The following is an 11,128-nucleotide window of genomic DNA, read 5'->3' on the forward strand; positions in this document are numbered from 1 at the left end:
AACTTACTCTCACCCTCAGCTGCCAACCAGGTTGCCAGTCTCAGTGTATAAATGATTTGCCCAGAATCAAAGGATGTGGAGCGTCGTTGCCGAGACTCGAACGCGGTACCTCAGCACCGAGGACGGCCGCTCAAGCCGTAAGGAAACATCTTCTTCCTTGAGAAGAGCGAAGCACGCATGGGCGTTAGCAAGACACCATACCAAAACGACGCACAAATGAAAACCTCGGAAGTAAGGTGAAAGTCCTATCAAACACAAAGTCCCATCCAAAACAAAGGATGTAAATATCGGATGGAAACCCTCCAGACAAGAACAGCCTAATCCAATAACTTGCAGTAAACTGCAAGGTATGAATCAATGAGTTCTCACACTTAAGTTTAGGCAAATCTATCTTTTAAGCCCACACAGTTAAAATATATGGTTATCCCAAGGACAAAAAATGCATAATCTAATGTGTATCGTTTGCTTCATGGGGAGCCAGTGTTAAGTTTTTAGAACACTATAAACATGGTCAGAATTTTTCTAGCCAGTTTCCAGAGAAAATGTGAATATGAGGCAGCCTATGAAAAGCAGATTTTAAGATGCCCAAGAATTGACTGTTTGCCTTTATTGAACAACATTGAAGCTGAACCAACCCTAGCATGACGTTTTTTGGCAGAAACAGAAACACGTCCAACCATGTACAACAAATGAAAGCAGGAGGATATGTCACAGTTGATCTGCACAGTAAAGAGCAGTTTATTGCAAGTAGCATGCCCAAGGACTTTACCTTCTCAGCTGGAATAAGAGGAGCACCCAGTTTTGTGGCCATAAGAATTGATGCCATTTGCCCATATTTTTACCCACCTTTTGTTTACTTCAAGTTCCAATTTTAAGAGCACTAATATTTTGTGGCCTGACATTGATTTCTTATTTAATAATTCTTTCCGCCAATGCTATCTCTCTGTGGATGCCACCTATGCGTCGACTTGTCTGTTGGTGCTCATCTTCAAACAAGTCTCAGCACTTAACCTCTGAGGCAGTGGCCATCTTGAAATGTTGAACACATATGTAGTGTAGTTCCTATTTTCCCTATAGGCCCTGCGCATTGGAATAACATAAAAAGCAGTGTAGACGTAGGACTGAGGTCTTCTAGGTCTCTACTGACTATGTTAGACTTAATTTAGGTTTTTCGCCAGCTAGCTCAGAGGTCACTGGAAACTTTCTTGACTGAATAGGAAGTGATCAGCTTCCCTGGCTCAGACAAGAAGGGATTCAGCTTCCGACAACCGCATAAACATGACAACTTTGCTCCCTCAGAATAAGAGTCAATCTGTAGAGTCGTGTGAAACAATAGACAGCTATTTCACTCAGTCAAATGTGCATAATTAGTTTCACCAGGGTGCAGAGAATAGAGAGACGGGCGTTTTCAATAAAAGATTATTTATTGAGCAGTCTTCCTTCTCATGCAAGGGAAATGAATTGCCACAATTGCAAGACTTGTTATAAAGTAAAGTACGTACAGTAAAAGGAGTACTATGAAATAATACTGTAAAAGCATTGATATGGTTTCTTAGCCATAAGACACTTTAAAATGGATAAAATATATATACATATGTACATAGGCTAACGTGCTCAACTGGTGCTTCTAAAATACGCCTACCCCGGTGTACCTGACCTAAGCCTAATACGTGGGAAGGAGTAAGTAAGTAGCAATTTAAGTTAAGTAGGTTTGTTGCCAAGGATCTGTTCAAGAATTCTCTCTAAGGGTTTATTCAGCACTGTACCTTGGGAATAGAATGTAGGAGGTCTTGTATCTCACTCTCAGGACCAGATATCCCAGTCACCCGCAAGGGTAGGCTGGAAACGCCGGAGCTGGATTTTCTCGGCAGGAGAAAAGACAGCGTCTTTCTCAGCGATTCAAAGAGGAGGGGTAGCGTCCGTGGGCTTCTCGCTTCTGCTGGGCTCTCGGAAAGTAGATTAGCTGCTCTGCTCCAGAATCACCATCGTGTATTTGCTTAAGGCAACGTTGGTATATTTATACCTGAAAGGTGCCGAGTTTGACGTAAGGTTTGGACATAAGATGTCAATAAAGATGTCACTAAGAACTGGTCGTTCTTACAGTGCTCGCAGGAGTTCTATTACAAATCAAAACAAAGCAAGCGAGGCTTTCCCAGGTTGCTGGGGGTTTGGTGTGTCGAAAGAACTCGGTGTGCTCTCTAGGAATCTAAGGAAGTAGCTTCTGCTGTGTCATGGACTGCAGAGGCGAGTTACTGAAATATGGCTCTGATTATTATGCCATTATAGGGCTATTTATTGATTATAGCCGTATAGGGGCATAAGGTCACAATATTGAATCGTGTTCCTAGATAAAACACATCACATAATGCTGTGGCACATAAGAGAAGCCATCTACTCATAGGATACATCCCTCTGTAAGCATACCATGAGCATCTTTCAGTATGCCAAAAAGCCCTTTCACTAGCTTGCTGATACGTCAAACTTTCCAAAGGTTGTTGACTTATGGTGCATACATGAGTGCAACCATTCTAGAAAGTGCTTCCATCTACACCTAGACTGCCTTCTGAAAGCTAAAAGGCGGATTATTTTTTCATTTTGAAGACAAGACCACGTACGACACGGCAGACAGACTTTCATATATTCAGCTGAGGAAAATATATCATTCCAACATTAAAACAGCTAAAAAAGTCTTCTATACTAACGCCATTAAGGAGTCCAAACAGAAACAAAAAACATTGTTTTCGATAGTGAAGACTTTCACCCAGCCCAGAGCGTTACAACCTGAAATTACCCCATCTCAAGAGTTTTGTAACCAAATAGCCGACTTTTTTGAGGAGAAAATCGACGCAATCCAAAATATTTCCCTCCACCTCAAGCGGCCCAGATTTCTAGCATAACTGCTCAGAAAGTAATCCCAGTCGGAAGTCTTAAAAACTTCACACCTGTCAATCTAGATCAAACTAGAGAAGTTATTCTGGCATGCAAATCTGGATCACCCTCAGACCCTTGCCCCCCCAGAATTCTCCATCAACTCATTGACGTGGTGAACCCATTCATAAACAAGATTGTTAACTCCTCCCTTAGCACGGGGATCGTGCCACGCAAATGGAAACAGGGAATAGTAAAACCCCTGATGAAAAAACCTAATAAATCCCCTTCTGACCTCACTAATCTCCGCCCAATATCGCTCCTCCCTGTTCTAGGAAAAATTACCGAACAAATGGTTTATAGAGAACTTAAAAGGCATCTTGGAGTACACAACGTACTCCATCCCCAACAATCAGGCTTTCGCCCCCATCACTCTACAGAAACGGCACTGATTGAATTAACAGACTCTATAAAGCTGCTGCAGGATCAGAAGAATAACGCCGTTCCTCATTCTTCTAGACCTCACAGCGGCGTTTGATACCATCTCGCATTCCATTCTGCTTAGCAGACTGAAAGATATTGGTATCTCAGAGGTGGTTCTAGCGTGGATAACTTCCTTTTTAACCGACAGATCCCAAACGATTGCCCTAGGTCCTTTCCTCTCTAAAGAGAAGAGGGTCCCATCAGGAGTTCCTCTGGGCTCCATTTTGAGCCCTCTACTCTTCAATATTTACCTAATTCCACTCATATCTCTGATTGAGTCATTCGGCATACTTGTAACATCGTATGCCGATGATACGCAACTCATCGTAGCCCTAGAGGAACACTCCACCAAGGCTGAACAAAACCTCAAAAGCTGTCTGAAGGCTGTTTTTCATTGGATGGATATAAACCACCTAAACTGCAATTCCAGCAAGACAGAAATCCTCCCAATGGGAAAAAATGCCAACTTCTGTCCAGGCCTATGGTGGCCTGAAGACTCAGCTGCTCCCCCCCCAGACCGTAGCAACAGCAAGGAATCTTGGAGTCCTGTTCGACACCGATTTGTCTTTTGACCAACACGTTAGGACTGTGGCTGGCCGCTGTTTCGGAATCATAAAGTCTCTTAAAAATGTTTTTGACTTCTTACCGATAGACTCTAGAAAAACCGTAGCAGTGGCTCTAATTCTCGCACGCCTAGACGTACAGCCAACGGTCTTCTGGCAGGCGCAAAAAAATCTACACTTAAAAAACTCCAAAGTGTACTCCACTCTGCAGCCAGATTAGTTTTAAAGTTACCCAGGAAATCTTCAATATCCGCAGCTTTAAAAACTCTACACTGGCTCCCACTTCATAAAAGAATATTCTTCAAGATTCTTATTGTTGCATTCCGGGCATTCAATAACTCCGGCCCGAAATATCTCATCAGGCGTTTCCCTCACTACAACCCTAGCAGAACCCTGCGCTCCTCCAATGACAATCAAATCCTTCCAGCTAGGTTTAATCTGAAAACCAAAGGTGGCAAAACCTTAAATTATCTGGCCACCAAAGCCTGGAACTTCATGCCCAAAAACCTTAGGTCCCAAACCCAAGAAAAACATTTCAGGAAATTACTAAAAACCTGGATCTTTAATCTTCCTGATGACTACACCATGGCAGCCATCTAATTCTTAGCCTCTATGAAGTAATTTGATCTCTTACCAAGAAATCAGCGCCAAGATGCTCCTTCCGGAGCGACCGTTGCGCTCTACAAATACCACTACAAAAATTACAAATTACCAAGTGTGTGAACTGTGTAGTCAGCAAAGCGGCCCTTCGGCTTGAATTTGGGCTTCTCTCAACTTACGTGTTTGCTATGACAGCATGTTTAGGATGGGGTAATGCTTTATTGAAAAATGATGTAAACTCTATACAGGCTGCACTAAGATAGGACTTTTTTTTAGCTTGAAGGGGAAAGCATTGTTTTTAGAAACTATGGGAAAGCCTTAGATTAGTTTGAAATGGGGTGAAGTGGTGTATGCCCCTTCCCAAAACCTGAATTGAAAAGTCTGATTAAAAATATAATTTACGTAGTCAGTCGCAAAAGAGATACTACTCTCTGTTCATGGCAATCTAGAAACGACACAATAGTGGGGAGTAGTATGCATAAAAAAACTCAATGGTACGTTGCATGGAATCTCCCCCATGGAGTGCGTAGAACCAATTTGTTGTTAAGGTTGAATTTGCTCCCTTTGCAAATGTATACATGGGCATGGGAAGGATTACTTGGAGAGAACAGACTTTGTGACCTATGTGGAAACTGGGTGCAAGATTTAAATCATGTGTTATTTGTCTGTCCCCCATTACAACTACTACGTTGCCGTTTATCAAGACCTGTATTTTTAAAGTAGAACATGCCCACCACAGAGGAGGCCCAGAACTGTCTTTTGGCCCCCACCTTTGAATTATTATGTTTTAAAAATGTTTGCTTTTTCAAACAATTCTAAAACATCTTTAGAGTGATTTATTATGCTGTGCTTAGTTCTGGTAGGTTAAATATGTTCCCTAATGGGTAGAATATTTTGCACATTATAAACTAGAACTAAGGGCAAAACTTAAATCATGTGTTATTTGTCTACCCCCCATTAGAAGTTTAGCTCTGGCCAAATATGGTCCCTGCTGTGTAGCATATTTTGTACATTATAACCTAAAACCTAGGGTACTTGAATTACATAAATGAAGTTGTTAGAATATTTATCGTGATAAAGCAATTTGCAGATTTTGCGCTGTATTATAACTGATCGTGTAAAGGTTTTTACATATGTGCACTTGCACTTTATACAGAAGGTATTGTGACTATCAATAGTGTCATTTATAGCTTTTCTTAAATACTGATTTTAAATTTGTATTACATAGTAAAATCATAATTTATTAGGCCCCAACTGTATTTCATTCTGTTATTAAGAATATTATGATATGATATAATAGAAATCTTCCTCTCTTTAAAATATTTTATGTGGACCTCCTTGGAGTTCTGAATCATAAAGAAATTAAATTGAATTGAAAGTTAAAAGGAGTTGCATCTTCCAGCTGCTTACGCTGTACCAAGGCCTCTCCAGAATCTGGGAAACTAGTTCTAAATGTTATATTCATCACTCACCACCTTTACGCACAGAGAGTTTGCAAAGACAGTGGTACATCTGGTTCAGTGATTGTGCTTAATTCCTGGCCTGAGATACAAATACATTAAGTAAGTGATACCAATGGTTCTAGAAAATAACCTCTGCCTTCATTTCTGCCAATTTAAACACAGTCTTCAAATAAAATTGCAAACAAATTGTATCCAAACTTCAGTGAAGGTCAACTTTGATGGGGGAATTAGCTCTTTGCATTTTAAGGAGATAAAAGCACTGTTGAGTATCAGAAATAGTTATAATGTACTTGGTGTGCCACTGACCAGAGCAATCACAACATTCTGGCAACATATTTTCCACATTGATAACATCAGAGCAATAGGATGTGTTAGCACGATTTGTTATGCACCCAAATCTCCATGTCTAGCTTACATATGTTTGTTTTTACTGGCTGATAACTATCATACCTTCAAGTACTCTGCTTATGTTATTTATCCCAAAAGCTACCCACCTCAATGTCTGACTATGGTTTAGCAGGAGTATCTACCTAAACCTAATAAATCAACAGCCTAAAAATATATGACTGCGTAACATTTTACAGGAACAATTAATAAAGTTAATGATTCAGAAAATAGTATGTTTTCTTAATAAATGAAATTCTTCCCCTATAGTTTTCCTCGCTTCACAGCTACGTGAAACAGACTACTTTAAGTCAAATCCTTAAGATGGGGTACATAATTAAATCTTCGACAATAATAGAACAATTTCACAGTAAATGCTTTTAGAAGTTCCAGACTTGTCTGGTAATTCAATCTATGTTCAAGATAGGAGGAATTTGCAACCTATAAGCCAGCATCTTTCAATGTTAAATCCATATAACCTGATAAAAACAAACTTTGCCTGAGCAGTCTCTTGTTAATCAAGACAGGGTGATTCTACCGAAAATGTTTGCCACTACTTTTAGTTCTTGGTTATGGGTAATTATTAATTAATCACATTCCGTAATTTGGCTCTAGTCTTGCAATAATACAGTATCGAGCGATGTTGATTTTTGATGCGTGTAGGAAATTATGTACAATAGAAAACTACTTTCAAAGTGTTACATTTAATTTGCTTGGTTACAAGATTTTTTTTTTAAACAGTCTGTTTACATATCAATTTTAGAAGTCAATCAACAAATGGATAAAATAGCGATAAATTAATTCCATATATTTCCATTGGAGAGTGTGCAGAAGTGGGGAATATTATAAATGTGACTTACAGCATCAATACTTCTTGCTGACCTCTCTGTCAATATAGATGTGGAAACTGGTGTGTACATTTAATGTAAACTAAATGGTTTTTGCTTAACAAAATCAAAAAAGGCATCTTTATTTGTAATATCTAACACTTGATCTTTGTTGAAGAACCAACGAGGTCCACAGAATTCAACAACGAAAGGTTTTTTGAGAACACAAACTAGAAAAAAAATATTGGATTCTAATTTAATTGCTTCTCATGTTATTAGTGAATCACAAAATAAACCTTTTAGAAGCCGTTTTGGCTACTGTGAATACAAACATTAGGAATCAAGACTGCCTTGAGCTGCTAACCTGAAACAATGTAGGCTTTATACGCAGTTCTGTTCTCAAATGTCCACTAGTTCTGCGGAAATGAACAACCCTTCTGTAATCCATTGTAAAGCGGTGAATATTTCCCACACAAAACTAGGTCAACACTCGTGCACAAGCTCCAGTTTCCTCTCTCCCTATAAACTTTCAGTAAAAATTACAAAGCACGCTTTGCAGATGCAGGACGTTCCAAAAAAAAAAAGGGTGTATCACTAACCTCGTTAAAAATATATAGTAAAACTAATATGTTTATGGTACTATGTGTATGCTTTTGCATTCACACACAACAACGTTGTTTCATCAAAACACAAGCAGTAGCCAAGCATAGCTTCTATGTTACATTAAATTATGAAGGCTGATGTATATTTTCTCTCAATTTGTCAATGATAACTTGCCCCCTGTTTATATGCAAACTAGTTCACTTGCTAATCAGGGATCTTTTACTGCAGTTTAGGGTAATTGACAAGAGCCATTCCCTAAACATTTAGTTCATAGAGGAGATAACTAAATGCAGAACAAATGCGTCAGAAAGTGTAAACAATTTCTAATGAACAAACACCACTAAAGTCTTACCAACTTGGGCTAAATGAAGCACCTATTTGAAAAAACAGAGGGCATATTATTTGGTGGAAAAAAAATTCCTAGGCATAATATAATTCGTTTTTCTCACATATTTAGCCTTAAGAAGCCACAATCAGTTTTACAAAGCATTATACGCATATATAGAGCAGGCATGGTGCAAGCCATCATTTCAACAGAAATGTACTTCAAACAACTTTAGAAAGACAGCATCATTTTTTGTATCTAAAGTGACAAACTTCGGACATGTTTAGCTAAATCAGTTTGTAAATAAGATGGACGCTTCAGGACAATGGCACAAGTGCCTAAACCGATAATGCTGCCATTAGTTATACACCTATCCCTAAAAGCATCGGCATTAAATCCTGCTATTACTACGCTACGTGAATGGGCGTTTCTCGAAAGCTCGAACCATATTAAAGACGTCAATAGGTACAATTACAACCTTTGAGTTCTTTAAGAACATCATTTTCATTAATTTAGGATTAACAACAGTTGGTAAATTCAAAGCCTAACTAGGAGATGACATCCTAGCAGTAGTTAAGGGGACCAATGAATTCAAAGCAGCAAATCGTTGTGAAAGAATCAGTATGGCTTTGCCAAGTATTCAATGTAATTCAATTTTACCCATGCATTTACATTCGAGGTACAATTAGTATTCATTTTATCGATGCAAGCCGTGCACCCTCCACCAAAAAGGAAGTGAAAACACAAATGTCTACTTCCACTGGATACCAGCAGGCATGTATGATCGAACTAAGGGGTGATATATCCGCAAAATTGGATTGAGGCCCTCTTACATACACACACATACGTCTACGCCCAAACCGTCATGGCTAGCATCAATGTTTCTACGCCTCACATAAAAGCTGGGCTTTTGCACCCACATTCTAAATAGCACGTTAACCCTACCATCTCTAGAAATGAATTGGAAGATGGGCACGTGTATTAGGGCAGACTCTGTCGTTTCCATGCAGAATAAGAGGCAGGTGGCTGTCGTAGCCTGCCACTACACTGACCCCAACCCTGCGTGGCACAGTACACCATTACTGACCCATAGCTTCGTCAACAGTCTCAGAGGGAGCAAACGTTGACCTCATGCTACGGACACCCACTTCTCCGGGGGTGATGGTGGTGAATCGTAAACATTAAACAATGCGCTCCCTCTCCCTTGAACCGAAACTCGGTTCCAACGGCAGTTAAGGTAATGGGCAGAGCACCGTCTAGGCAGGGTGAACCTGAAAGGCTACTGGGCTCCTTCCGGTGCCAGCAAATCGCTCCCGAAACTTCCAGGGGTTACCTTCTCACCAGAAGCTGGTCTTGGTTTGCCGATACTCCAGGCCTAGGACACCTTTCGCACCCGCAATCCACTCCCGTACAGCACCTGGCGCCTCTGCTGACACATCAACAAAGATGACAGCACAACAAGCGGACATGGGGGAAGCCAGCCAATCCCTGGCCGAAGCGCGGTGTCGTCAGCACTCACCTTGTGGTTCTTCCTCCTACCAAGAGTATCTGGGTGTAAATTCCACAAGTGCAACAGCTGAGCCCTGGAGCGCGACGAGAGCAGGACAGAAGCTACTTGATTGCTAGGTGCGCTATAGCCCTAATCACGTCCACAGTACCCAAACATGGGTTCTCGCAATTAAAAGCAATGGCATGGCGGCGAAAGGTATACTGGTATTTTACACTGATGCTCCTGCCAACCCTGGAAATCTCCAGTAGGCACATTAGTTCCAATTAGAAGATACACGTACCAACTGTAGAGCGAGCGACAAATGGCCAATGTACTGAATTAGTACAACCACTATGCAATTTCTTTCAAGTCATCTGAGTGTATTATTAGACGAGTGCCTTTTTTAAATGAAAAGCGTGTTCCAAAATGAGTGAAGCACCACGATTACCCTGTGCTACAAAGCCACACCACTAACATCCAAACACGCTTCTATAGTAGTCTCAAATACAGTTATGATTACAACAGGTCCCATTAATCCTTATTACTAGTGTAGTGATTCGGGGGTGGGCAATCCTGCCCCGCCCCCGCTTTGGGTAGCGGTGTGGAGCCTGTGGCATGTATTGTACTTGCAACCCTACTAATGTAAGGAATTTCGAGAACAGGAAATAAACATACCAAAAACGTGACTCCCTAAACCAAGGACCCAGCTGGGACTATCTGCGTCGGTGGCACAAGGTGGAGCCTAACCCAAAGGAGGTGGAGTGGCTGCCCGAGGAGTACGCGCAGAAGGTGACGCGCTCATGACGAAAAACAAGAACGAGTGGCTTTCGGCAATTGATCGCGCCACCGAAGCTGCTGCAGGGCGGAGTTATATGCAAAATAAAATTGAGGTGGTGAGAAGAGCCTCGTTAACACCGACCCAGTTCACTGTGTTTACTGACATCTCCTTGCTGCATCGGACTGGCAAAGGCACACACTAACTACTTTAAAGTCAGCTTCTCTGTGGGTCTGTACTGTAAACTACCCACTGACGTAGGGCAACACGTAGCGAGTGGCAGCCAATGCACAACCGACAAGAGATTACCAGCCAACCCCATGACAATAGTTATCACAACCAATAGAATGGCTTTGGACTTTTATCGTAATCAGTAGAGAATGTATGAATCTAAGTGATTGGTTGTGAGTATTTGAGTGCAAACTAGCTCGATCACAGGGCTTAAGTGAGATTTTATTTATGTATGCGTTTTAATAGCGCGGACTTTACCCGAAGGTGTCAGAGCGCTTCACAATAGGAACAGAACAAATACATGAGAACATTACAAGTGAACAAATTACAAAAGCAAACGCTAGTTACATGAGGCAAAAGTGACAATCGTGAGCAAACAAATACAAGAGTGTTGTACCTGATGTTATTTACACTATGCGGTTGTGTGTTGTTGTGCATAGTATGTTTTCCACTTCCATGACCTGACATCCCTCGGTGTCATCATGGAATGTTCGCTATCTATAAATGTGATGTCACC

The 11,128-nt window shown here is 40.8% G+C and overlaps 1 protein-coding gene across 9 annotated transcripts in view; it reads right to left on the reverse strand.

Annotated features, from left to right (window-relative positions):
- The window catches only part of CCDC186 (coiled-coil domain containing 186), a 662,916-nt gene extending 652,277 nt beyond the window's left edge, over positions 1–10,639 (reverse strand). For 3 of the 9 annotated variants that reach the window (XM_086922870.1, XM_086922866.1, XM_086922875.1), the window contains exon 1: positions 10,281–10,630. The gene's annotated coding sequence lies outside the window, so the exon portion shown is untranslated. Of the gene's footprint in view, positions 1–9,449; positions 9,627–10,280 lie in introns of those variants that run through there. The other 6 variants (XM_086922872.1, XM_086922868.1, XM_086922871.1 and 3 more) reach the window with 4 other exon arrangements.
- Between the last annotated feature and the right edge of the window lie 489 nt (positions 10,640–11,128).

The sequence above is a fragment of the Lissotriton vulgaris genome, chromosome 5 (assembly GCF_964263255.1).
Source record: "Lissotriton vulgaris chromosome 5, aLisVul1.2, whole genome shotgun sequence".
In the NCBI taxonomy this organism is placed as follows: Eukaryota; Metazoa; Chordata; class Amphibia; order Caudata; family Salamandridae; genus Lissotriton; species Lissotriton vulgaris.